We start from the raw sequence: 11,649 nt of genomic DNA on the forward strand, positions 1-11,649 counted from the left end.
TAATTTTTTTTCTATTTTGCTATTGTTTAGAATGGATAATTGCTATGAAAATATCTTTAATTCATTGACTCCTTTGTTTTCTCTATTTACCTATTGAGTCATTCCAAGGACATTTTTATTTCAGTTATTGTGCATTTTTGTTTTAAAATTTTTTATTTGGGGCTTTTTCATATCATTGGTTTCTTTGCAACTATTGCATTTCTATCATTTTTAAAATAATATTCACCTTTACTTCTTGAAACTTGGTTATAATAGCACCTTCAAAATCTTTGTCATATAATCCCAACATCTGCATCATTTCAGAATTGACATCTATTGGTTTTCTATTCTTTTATAGGTTATTGAGATTTTTCTGGTTTTAATATGCTGACTAATTTTGAATTGTATCTTGGAAATCTGGTTATTGTGTTCTGAGATTTTGGGTCCTATTTAATTCCTATGGATATTGTCAGTGTGTATGTGTGTACTGCCCACAATTTATCAGATAATAGATCTGGCTAAGTAGTGGCTGAAAGTTCCAAACTACCTTCTGTGGGCTATGGTTCTAAGTGGATAAATTTTCAGGAAGTATGCAGTGCTAATTGGCTCTGTCCTGTGTGTACACCATCCAGAGGCCGGTCTGAAACCTTTGGGGTAGTCTACCAACAGTTCAGTTCTCAGAGCACTTGGTATGCTATTTAGGGTCACATTCATGATCAGGTTACACACAACTTTATAGAATCACTTTCTTGAATTTTCAGTCTCTCTGAAACTTTCTGGCTTCCAGAGGCCCCCACTTTTTTCTTCTGCCTAGAAAGCTAAGGCTTTAGCTGTCCCAGTCTGCTATATTCTTCCCACAATTATGTCTAACTCTGGGGCCAACTAGCAGGACTATAGAGAGAAAAAAAGAGAATTGAGATACTTCCCCACATTTGCAGGTCACAGTTTCTCCTGATAAAATGGAAGGTTTCCTTTCCCTCAGAATTTAGGTTCCTGCCCAGATGCTGCTGCCCAGCCCTGTCACCACTGCCATGGGTTTGCCTAGGACTAGGATGGAGAGAATAGAAAAATAAAAAAAAAAACAGTGAATTTTTCCACTCTCTCTCACCCCAGGGGCTCCCTTCCCTGATGTTCAGATCAGAAATGAAGGTCTTTGCTTGTAGCTCTATCTGCTCCTGTTTCAGTCCTAAGAGAAAACAAGAAACTCACTCCCATTTGGTCTTACTTTGAGTTCTGGTTTCCATTTCTCATTCTACCTGCTATCATTTAACTTTTCTGCCTTCAGATAGCTGTTTAATGCATTTAGTTGTATTCAGTAGGAAAGACAGAATATGTCTACTTTTATCTAAGCTAGCACCAGAACCTTAAACGCATATTAAAAAGTGTATATTAAAATAGATGAGTTCTTATTTCTGTCTATCTCATCTTCTTTTTTTTCCCCTCCACAGTTTTTTAGGTTTAAATTTTCTAAACCATATTAGGCAAATGGCACAATTTATTTTTGAAAAAAACTGTGTTCCTATAGAACAGTGGTTCTCAACCTTCCTAATGCCGCGACCCTTTAATACAGTTCCTCATGTAGTGGTGACCCCCAACCATAAAATTATTTTTGTTGCTACTTCATAACTGTAATTTTGCTATTGTTATGAATCGTAATGTAAATATCTGATATGCAGGATGTATTTAGGCGACCCTGTGAGCCATTTGACCCCCAAAGGGGTCGCGACCCACAGGTTGAGAACCACTGCTATAGAACAACATCCAGGCCTTCTATTGATATTTAATTTCATGCTTTAATTACCTTACCATCAAGAATCACTTCTTTATATTATTCTACCAGCCAGCTCCACCTGTGGTCCATGCTGGGCAGAATCAAAGTATAGGCATTCAGGTTGACCAGAAGTTTCAGGCCTATCCAAAGGGTGATTTCATTATGGAACTGAAGTGAAAACTATTGAAGCTATAAATGTTCTTTGCATATACTTCTTAATGTCATTTTTAACCAGTTATATAATGAAGATATTGAACAAGATAGTGGACATATTGTTAAATGTTTAGATTCTTTTTGTGTTCCCTTTATTATTTCTGATGATTTATGAAAAGTTTTGCTAGTGTAAGACTCAGAAAAATATGAAGTGTTTATATATTTAGATAAACAAGCATTCCTGTTTTGCCTTTTCAAATATCTTTGCCTCGGTGGAGCCCTTTGTTAATATGAAGATGTGCTTAATCTATATTTGGAAACAATAAAGCTTATTTATAAGGATGGAAGGAATTCTCAAACCAAGAAAATAAAAATTAATTTCTTATATCTTTAAAGTTACAGCATATGATTCTGTTGCTATGTTAAACAGAGTCATGAACAGACATTTTCATACTTTATTGTGGATCCTATCAAGTGTCATGTTCACATTTTATACTACTGTTATTGTATGGGGGAAATGTCTTAACAATAATCTTTCAGGTTATCTATATTTAGTATTTTTTATTTATAATTTTTAAATTTTAATACAGATTTATAGATAAAATTATTTTTTACTTGAATAAAAAGTTAATTCAAGTAAAATTTAAAGACCCCACTTAAAACAGAAGCAAACAAATGCCAAGATGCCTTTCTTTAAATTTGTCTGGAAAATTGACATAGGAACCAAATTCCATCATTAATATAATCTACACCACCATATTTGCAGAATTTTTACAGAAAGTTACAAAGAACAAAAATTCTAGTTCACATTTGTTGCATTAAGATTCAAGTGACTCCTCAATTTTCCATGACTTTTATTTTAGAAGCTAACTAATTCTGAATCAAAATTGTGACAGTAAAGTAAATATCTTTACCACTAGTCATTAATATTGATTTGGTTTTTTTTGTTTGTTTGTTTTTTTGATGAGCAGGGTGCAAGGGTGATTTCTTTCCCAGGTTCTTGTCCAGATGGATTTAAAGAATGAAGCCATGGACAAAAGGTGGTAGGTGAGAAGTACAGAAACTATATTGCAAGCAGACACTGTCTATAAAATTCTAATTCTAAGACTCTGTCTCTCCTAGCACAGAGAAACAGAGGGGTCCCCTAAAGAGGGTGGCCGCTGCTCTCTTTGTCTTGAGATATTACAATATCGTGGAGACCCTTTTCCTTAATCTAGGACCCCCATGCTTTCCTCATTGTTCACTCTACTACATAGTACCAGTTTCAAAGGCCAAATTTCACATGGTGCCCCCCTCTTTCTTTCCCCTTATTTTGTACCATTCCTCTATCCTCTGTGAAAATATGTTTCCTTTTTCCTGATATCCTGTGACTGTTCTTTATCCTCTGTGAATGTATGTCTTTCTGCCCCCTTATCCTGTGGAATTTCTCTATCCTTCATATATCCATCTTATCTGTTCAGGTTTGAATTGCTTTTGATCTACCTTATGGCTTTCTCCCAGTTGCCCTAACTGGAGATGTTTTATTACCCCTTATGACTTTCCCAGCTGCTCAGGTCAGGGCTGCTTTTGACCTAACTAATAGCTGCTTTAATTGTTCAAGTCAAGATGTCTCTCCTCTCTGGACCTCCTCCCTGATTAAGCTAGCTAGCTAACTCTTATCAATACAAATTGTTAGCTTTTTAAATTTTAGTTTTATTTCATTATATTTCTTCATTGTATATTTATATATCAAAGGCTGTGAAAAGAAAAAAAAACACTTCTTTTTATTATTTCACTTAAACTTTAGTCCATTTCCTTTAGTTTTACCAATAGCATGTTTTCTTTTTGTTAAAATATATTTTATTGATATTTTACAGAGAGGAAGGGGGAGGGATAGAGAGTTAGAAACATCAATGAGAGAGAAACGTTGATCAGCTGCCTCCTGCACACCCCCTACTGGGGATGTGCCTGCAGCCAAGGTACATGCCCTTGACCGGAATCGAACCTGGGACCTTTCAGTCTGCAGGCCAACGCTCTATCCACTGAGCCAAACTGGCTAGCAATAGCATGTTTTCTAAGTAAGAAGTTGTGATATAGATAGTTAGCAGACTTTGAAATTTTAATTGACCTTATCGATTTAAATAAAAATTCCTGAAGATGTATATTCACATTTAAGGACAATGACACATGAAATGAAAGAAAGGAAAATTTCAATAACTCTCCCTCTTTACATGCCCCAGGATACCACTAGTTCATTTCCTGAGATTACTGGGAGATGGGTGCATGTGCCGTAAAGTTAGGATGACATAGGTAAGGTGCCTGTCATCAAACCTGGAAACAGAAATCATTAGCCAGAGGAGGCAGAGCCACTGCAAACCCATGAAAATTTGGGAATACATAATCTCCCCCAAAATGGAGCTTCCTCTCGGCTCTTGTGTGGCTCCTGGCTCTCTGATTTTTCTCTTGTTTGCCTTTGTTCCCTCCATTGCCATGTGCCTCTGTAGATCCTACATGCAATGGACTGATGTACTAGAACTTGAAACACAAACTAAGCTAGCCTGTGAAGACATAGAACGGAAACTCTGGACAATGACTTTAATTCTAGCCCTATTAAAAGGGCTGCTTGACTTTTTCCTTGGCAGGATGAAGGAAGAAGAAAGCTTGGAAACTCAGGAGTTTGATTCCACAGAAATAAAGCTTTCCATAATATCTCATCCTCCCTTGGGAGTCTCAGAAAATTCATTTTCTCAAGATATCACAAGAAACCCACATCCCCCAACAACAGGTGAGGACAGGGAGTGCTCCCCATCAATAACAATTAGGGGTGTGTGTAAATATCCACCTGTTGCATATATATCCACAATCCACTGAGTTTGCTGAATATGTGCTTCAAAATAATATACATATGTAGGATGCTAATTTAGGCAAATTCTTACTTCTGATTGACTTGACGTATGCTATAGAATTTTCCCCCTCTAATTTTATGGTTTTTACAACTAATTATATATTTTTCACTACATGATTTAAGGTATACCATACATTCTGTGGTGTTTAATTAGAAGAATCTAGGTAACTCCAGGTTTAACCTGTGGAGTAGGTGTAGGAACACTGGGGTTGTTATGGGAGTAGAAGGGTAGGACACAACCTCAGCACTGCAAAGAATAAAATACGCCTGACCTTATGTGCATTTAAGAAACAGAATTGATTTATAATAAAACTAGTAAATGTAGAGGTAAAAAATTTTCAGAATCTGAAATGAACAAAAAAGGGTTATGTTTCCCTAAGGTGGATCTTTTGTGGTAGACTGTAACAAAGCAATAAAAGAATCAGCAATACTTGCATACCCAGTGGACTATTTAAATATTACCATGAGTGAGAACAAAAGACTTCAAAATTCCCTAGCTCTCTTGTTTAAATCTATATGGGAATACAGATTTAGAGCTAAATGGAGCACAATGGCATAGAGAGCCTCAGGAGGCTACAGGGACTATGAATATTGATGGGAATTCACTTCTGTGGTGTGCTCTGAACAAATGACAACAGAGTAGTAAACAACAATTTCCTTGGAGATGCAAATAGATTCCATAGGCTGTGAACTGAGACTCTTTTCCACTCAGATCTTATTCAAAGCAAACAGTGTATTTAGAAGGGGAGGCATACCCTAACAATTAAATTGGGTATGGCAAACTAGAAACAATAAAACAGAATTAGTTCTAACTCATTATAACTATAAACAAGACTTTTCTCTCTCACACCAAGTAGGCTAGAGATGGCATTATTTTTGTTCCACACTTTTAGAAAGACATGAATTCACTCTGGAAAAGTTGCCTTTGAGTCTTTAGCAAGATTTTGCTGGATCTGAAGTCTACGAGTGCTACCCTTCAGAGAGATACAGTACTTTCTGGAAGATTAATGCTAATATAATGTTTCTCCTGTTGAAAACTCTATTTTCTGAATAAGAAAACTTGTCTCTGGAGTCTGTAGTGGTTCAGAAGTGTCCTTTTAGATGACAAAATGCCTTGAAGCACTAAGGGAAAGGTAAAAATTAGAACAGTGAATTCAAAATCTGGAAATGATATTCTAAGAGAAAAATATATTTTTTTCTTTTTCAAGGAGAAAAGCAGCAAAGTCTGTTGAATGGAAATTTGAAGAAGAAAAAATATACTCACCCTGAAGTCATATGAGCAATTAATTAGAAATAATGGAGTTGAAACTGTCCTTTATAAAATTTGGCACGATATCCATAAATAACTACAGCACTTTTGTTGTCAGTTGGAAACAGGCTCTTCCACGGCATCATGAGGAAAGAATTGCAAGGATCCAATGCACAGGAGATCATGCTGTGGCAAGGTAGTTTATTGTTGATGGCTGCCCTTGCCCCTGCCCCTGGACTTCCAATGACCCATCCCTCTCTGTCCTGATATAGAAAACGTCCAACCGTATTTTCAACAGGACCAAGGTAAAGGCCAATGCCTAGAATTTCTGTTTCATAGTCCTTCTGAACCTGTGAAGTCTGAAGTCCCCAGGTGTCCACTAGGCCTGCATGGTCACATGCTCCCAGGCAAGGGAGAACACAAATGGATGGGACAAGTGCGGGTCAGGAGCAAGAGAGCACCTTGAATTTCGATTATGCATTCCCAAGCTTGGGAGATATCAGAAGCTTTTTAAAATAGCCAATTAGCTTCCGAACTTTTGAGAGCTATTGATGGGGTCCACCTCCAGGCCAATGATGACTGACAGTCCTCTATAGTCAAATACCTCCTCTTGTGCCATTTTTGACTTTATTGTGCATGTCTTTACTTTCCCCTTTGTTCTATCCCTTCCCCAAGAGATTTGTGGGGAATGGACTGGTGGTTTCCTGGTGGGGATAAGGGGGGAGTGTGAAGCTGTAGCTTCCTGGTAAAGCTAACAGGCCTTTGCTTCCCAACTGAATATGCTCAACAATGCCTGACTCCCCCTTTGCTCTCTTCTTTCCAATAACTAGCTAAGGGTGGTAATACTTTAAAGCATTAGCTTAAAGAACAATAGTTTTTAAAAAGCAGAAAAATTTATATTACTTGAAAAGCAGACAAAAGATGTAAATTTGTATATTGCTTTATTTCTACTGGGAAAAATAGTCTCAAAGTCTATTTTGGAATACATGTGAATGCTCTGAAAACAGGGGCTACATATTATTATTCTTTACTAGAGGCCCGGTGCACGAATTCATGCACGGGTGGGGTCCGGCCCTCCTGCCCCGATTGGGCCAATCAGGCCAGGCCGGCCAGGGGGAGGGGCTGAACTCCCAGTCGAGGGGACAATTTGCATATTAGCCTTTTATTATACAGGACTAGAGGCCCGTTGCACGAACGTGGGCAGTTGGCTGGCTGGCCCCATCCCCTGGTCGAACTCCCAGTGAAGGAGTCAATTTGTATATTAGTCTTTTATTATATAGGATTTTTCTAGGACACAATTGAGTTGTATATACAAAGATAAACCAAGGGTCTGTTATCGTAAATGTTTTCTCCCACGTCCCGCGTGGTTCAGGGTTCAATATCTGGAAGAGGAGCCGCACACAAATGAAATAGAAAAGACAAGAGATAATTTGGAAATATTGGGGGACCAGGCAGGTAAGTCCAACTCAAGAGGAAGGACTTCCACCCGTGCTCAGTCCGCACCAACCTTTTATATTCTGAGGTAAACAATGCAGTGGTTTCCATAGTTACAGTTCTTGTGAGTTTCACCTGTTTTGATCATGTTTACACTCCCTGCACTTTCCTCAACCCATTAGCTTCCCAGGCAAGATCTGGGGAGTGTTATAAGGTCAAGCCTAATTATGCTAAGAGGACTGAGCCCTCTAAGCTGGGACTTGTTTGTGACTTTGCCAGCAGGTCAGTCCGAGGCTCAACCCTATATCAGTTTCCCACAGTCTGTCTACATAGAAATTGTTAAATGCCAGTCTATAGGGGTTCTCAGCTATCACTTAAAATGCATTAATAAGGGAAAAATGTATTTTGTTGACTTTCTCTTTAGGAAGATCATTACATTCTGATACAAGGGATTCTTTGGTATGTTAGAGGTGATTCATTAGGAAGCTAGACTTCAATGAGTATGCTCAAGAGATAAGAGATGACTAGCAAATTGCTTCTCAAAGAACATATGTTTTATTTTGTGTGCTTTGTTTGTTTGTTTGTTTGTTTGTTTGTTTACTGTGGGGCTTTAGTGTTTTCTGAGAAAGTCCAAAGTGGCAGAAAAGCAAAAAGCCAAATAAAAGAGGAAATTGAGCTATTCCACCAGTAGCTCCTTCTGACAAGAGACCCTCAGTCTCCTATCTAAATAAATATTTAGAATTTACACAATGTCTGTAAAAGAGTCAGCAAATTGTCAGCCTCATCCAAGTCCCCACATGCTTCATTTTCAATCTGCTTGTGTATTGGCTGTTATAGGTGTTGTGTACACGTTGACTGCTACTTGTTTCCCTTCTTGTTACAGGACATTTCTGCAAACAGGATATAGGGAAAGCCAATCTTTCTCTACTTACACATTTGAAAATTACAGACTAGATAAGGCAGATTCTGTTGGAGACTATCAATTTCATCAACATTTCCTAACACATCTCTCTGCTCCTTATGCCATAAGCCAGCTGTCTCAGTTGCCCCAGCTTTACTCATTCTGTAGAGCTGCTGTCAGACAATTCTCTCAATCTGGCATTATCAGTGCCTTTTCAAGATGCAGCAGAGTCCTGATGAACTGAGAGTATTGATACTCTTATAATTAATCTAATTATTAATAATAGGAAAGGAGTGCCTGTTAATGTAAAAACATTCAAACCTGTAAAGAAATTTTGTGAGTTTATTTGAGCCAAACTGTCGACAATTGCCAGGAAGCAGAACCTCAATGGATTGAGATAATGCTCCAGAGGATGGTGGTCTTTCATGTGGTCTTTTTTTTTTTTTTTCTCGTCCACACAACCTGTGAACCAGGAGGTCACAGTTCCATCCCCAGTCAGAGCACATGTCTGGGTTTTGGGCTCAATCATCATTAGGGGGCATGCAGCAGACAGCCAATCAATGATTCTCTCTCATCATTGATGTTCTATCTCTCTCTCCCTTTCCCTTCCCCTCTGAAATCAATAAAAATATAGTTTTAAAAACTAACAAGAAAGGAACAAAAGGAAGGCCAGATATTATAGGCAAGTTATTTGGGAAGAAGCTTCACCAAGAAGCTACAACTTTACACTGCCCAGGGTTCCAACAGAGGGGAGATAGATGCATGCCCAGTAAGTTGGGAGGACTAGCAAAGGTGCTTACTATCAGTCACACTTGGGAGCAGGTCATTGCCCAGAATGGCCACTGCAAGGGCACAAAATTTGGGATATTTAATCTCCTAAACAAAGGAGCTCACTCTCTTGTGCTCTTGATTGCTGCTAGGTTTCTCTTGGTTGCTCTTGTGCTCTTTTGGTCTCCCTTGATTTCTCTTGACTCTCCTGGCTCCCCTGCAATCGCCCACATGGCTCCTGGCCATGTGGACACCACATACAATGGACTAATGGACTGTAACTAGCCTGATGCTGAACTGACCCAGCTGCAACATGGAATGGAAACTCGGGACATTGACTTTGTTTTTAGCTCTATTATAATTCCAACTACACTTCTTCTATGGCTGGACTAAGGGACATGGTACTTTGGAAACCCAGGGATGTAATTCCACACAAATAAAAATCACTCATTCTCCCATGCAATCTCAGAAAATTCTTTTTCTCTAGATATCATAAGGACTCCATCCCAAGCACTCAGTGGGGAAAGGGACCTCCCAATGACAGTATTTTGCCGGGTCTTTTGAATCTTGACACATTGCAGCAAGCTGACCCAACTATGGCCCTATTTTCTCTAATCATCATTAAAGATGTAAGTCCCTTAGATCATCCATTTTCCCTTTAGTTTTCTTAACCCATTATTGTTCTACCTGACAAACTCACAATTTTTTTTACATGCTCTCTGAGAAACTTCTGTTCTTCAATTATTAGATTCCCATTTGTCCTCAATCTCTTCACTGATCCTTCAGGCAATGCTTACCCTTAAGTGAGCATGGGCTCTTCCTTGAAAAAATCTTTGCAGCTTTCACCAGTAAAAGGAAGGCTGTCATCCTACCAAACCCTTCATTTTCTGGTCTGTGATTTGTTGGATCAATGGCCAGAGGCTGCTAATTGTCTGGTTAGTTATTCCCTTTCCTTCTGTGGCAATGGAGTGCCAATTTTTAGCTGAGTCATAGTCATCTTGAGTAAGGATATTTTCCAGAATCCCTTAAAACTGGGTGGCTTGCAATTAAGTCCTGTTTAACAGGATATCAGTAGAATTAGTGTATATAACTTCCTCAAATGTCTGTAAAAGAAAGAAATAGCCCTTCTTATTTCTCCCTCCTGTTAGCTGCAAGGTGGATATGCTGGAGCTGGACCAGTTGTAACTTGAAAGGAGGCCACAAAGTAGTATATCATACTAATATCTATTTCCATGCACATAGCATAGTAATAAGATAAAACGAACTAACACTAGTAGGCCAACTATGCATATTGATTAATTAAAATATTAAATATTTTTTTAATTTAAAAAAAATGATATTATTTTTATTTTGAAGAAATACAGATCATCTAATTAAATTTTTATTCAATTATGAAATAATTTCTGTAACATCCTGACAAGCATTTGCTAATCCTTCTTTTAAAACTGCTTAGAAGGAGCTATCCCACAACATAATTCATTAATATTTATGTTATGTGGATGCGATTATTTCAATGGTGCTTTGGAAGGACAGAGGTAAACGGGATCGAATCCCATGTTGAACATAGAAGTCCTAGAAATTTTGAATTTCTTAGTGTTGACACTTCTAGTAACACATTGAGACTTAGCTCTTCATAGCTTCTCTCATTTGGTTTTTAGCTAACTTTGGAGATGAAGCCAAGTCTAGTAAAGAGAGCTTGTTGAGCAAATTGAAGAACACATACCCTCCCTAATGAAAGTAATTTTACTGAGCTCCAGCTATATAATTCAGGAAATTTCTCTTTTATCCTGTCCTTAGTTTCATTCACCTTCAGTTGTAGAAATAGCTTTCAGTTAAAGATAAAACAAACTAACACTAGTAGGCCAACTATGACATATCTGTGTACTATATCTAGCCTAAGAGTCCCAGAATGTGACCACCATGTTAGATAACATGATTTAAGAATAATCTCTTCCCTTTGGACTTTTTTTGTATCAGAAGCTTAGTTATGCCTTGCATTGGAAAAACTGATAAGAAATAAAGTTTTGAGGACAGAAAAGCCAAGAACTGGGGAGCATTCTCAACTTAGGTGCCTCTATGAGTTTCATGACATCATGGAAAGAGACAGTGAGATTATATGTATGACATTAAAAATTTAATCACAGTAGGGCTGGGACTAATCATTTGAAAGGAAAAATAATATCTCTCTTGCACATGGTTTCTATCTTTGTATGGCCCTAATCACCAATATATTTTTTTTAAATTACCTTTACTCTTGAAAATAATACAGATGTACCCTTTTTTTCCACATTGACCCCTTCTAGCCTGCCCCCTACCCAAATCCTAGGCCTTCACCACACTATTGTCTGTGTCCATGGGTTATGCATATATGCATGTCAGTTCTTTGGTTAATCTCTTCCACCCCCACCCCCTCACCTTTCCTCTGAGATTCATCAGTCTATTCCATGTTTCTATGTCTCTGGATAGATCCCAAGCTTTTTAAAATACATATCTATCTATCTATCTATCTA

The 11,649-nt window shown here is 37.9% G+C and overlaps 1 pseudogene; it reads left to right on the forward strand.

Annotated features, from left to right (window-relative positions):
- The first annotated feature begins 1,911 nt into the window (after positions 1-1,911).
- LOC102254377 lies at positions 1,912-2,429 on the forward strand (annotated as a pseudogene).
- The last annotated feature ends 9,220 nt before the right edge of the window (positions 2,430-11,649 follow it).

This window comes from Myotis brandtii, unplaced genomic scaffold, assembly GCF_000412655.1.
Source record: "Myotis brandtii unplaced genomic scaffold, ASM41265v1 scaffold179, whole genome shotgun sequence".
In the NCBI taxonomy this organism is placed as follows: domain Eukaryota; kingdom Metazoa; phylum Chordata; class Mammalia; order Chiroptera; family Vespertilionidae; genus Myotis; species Myotis brandtii.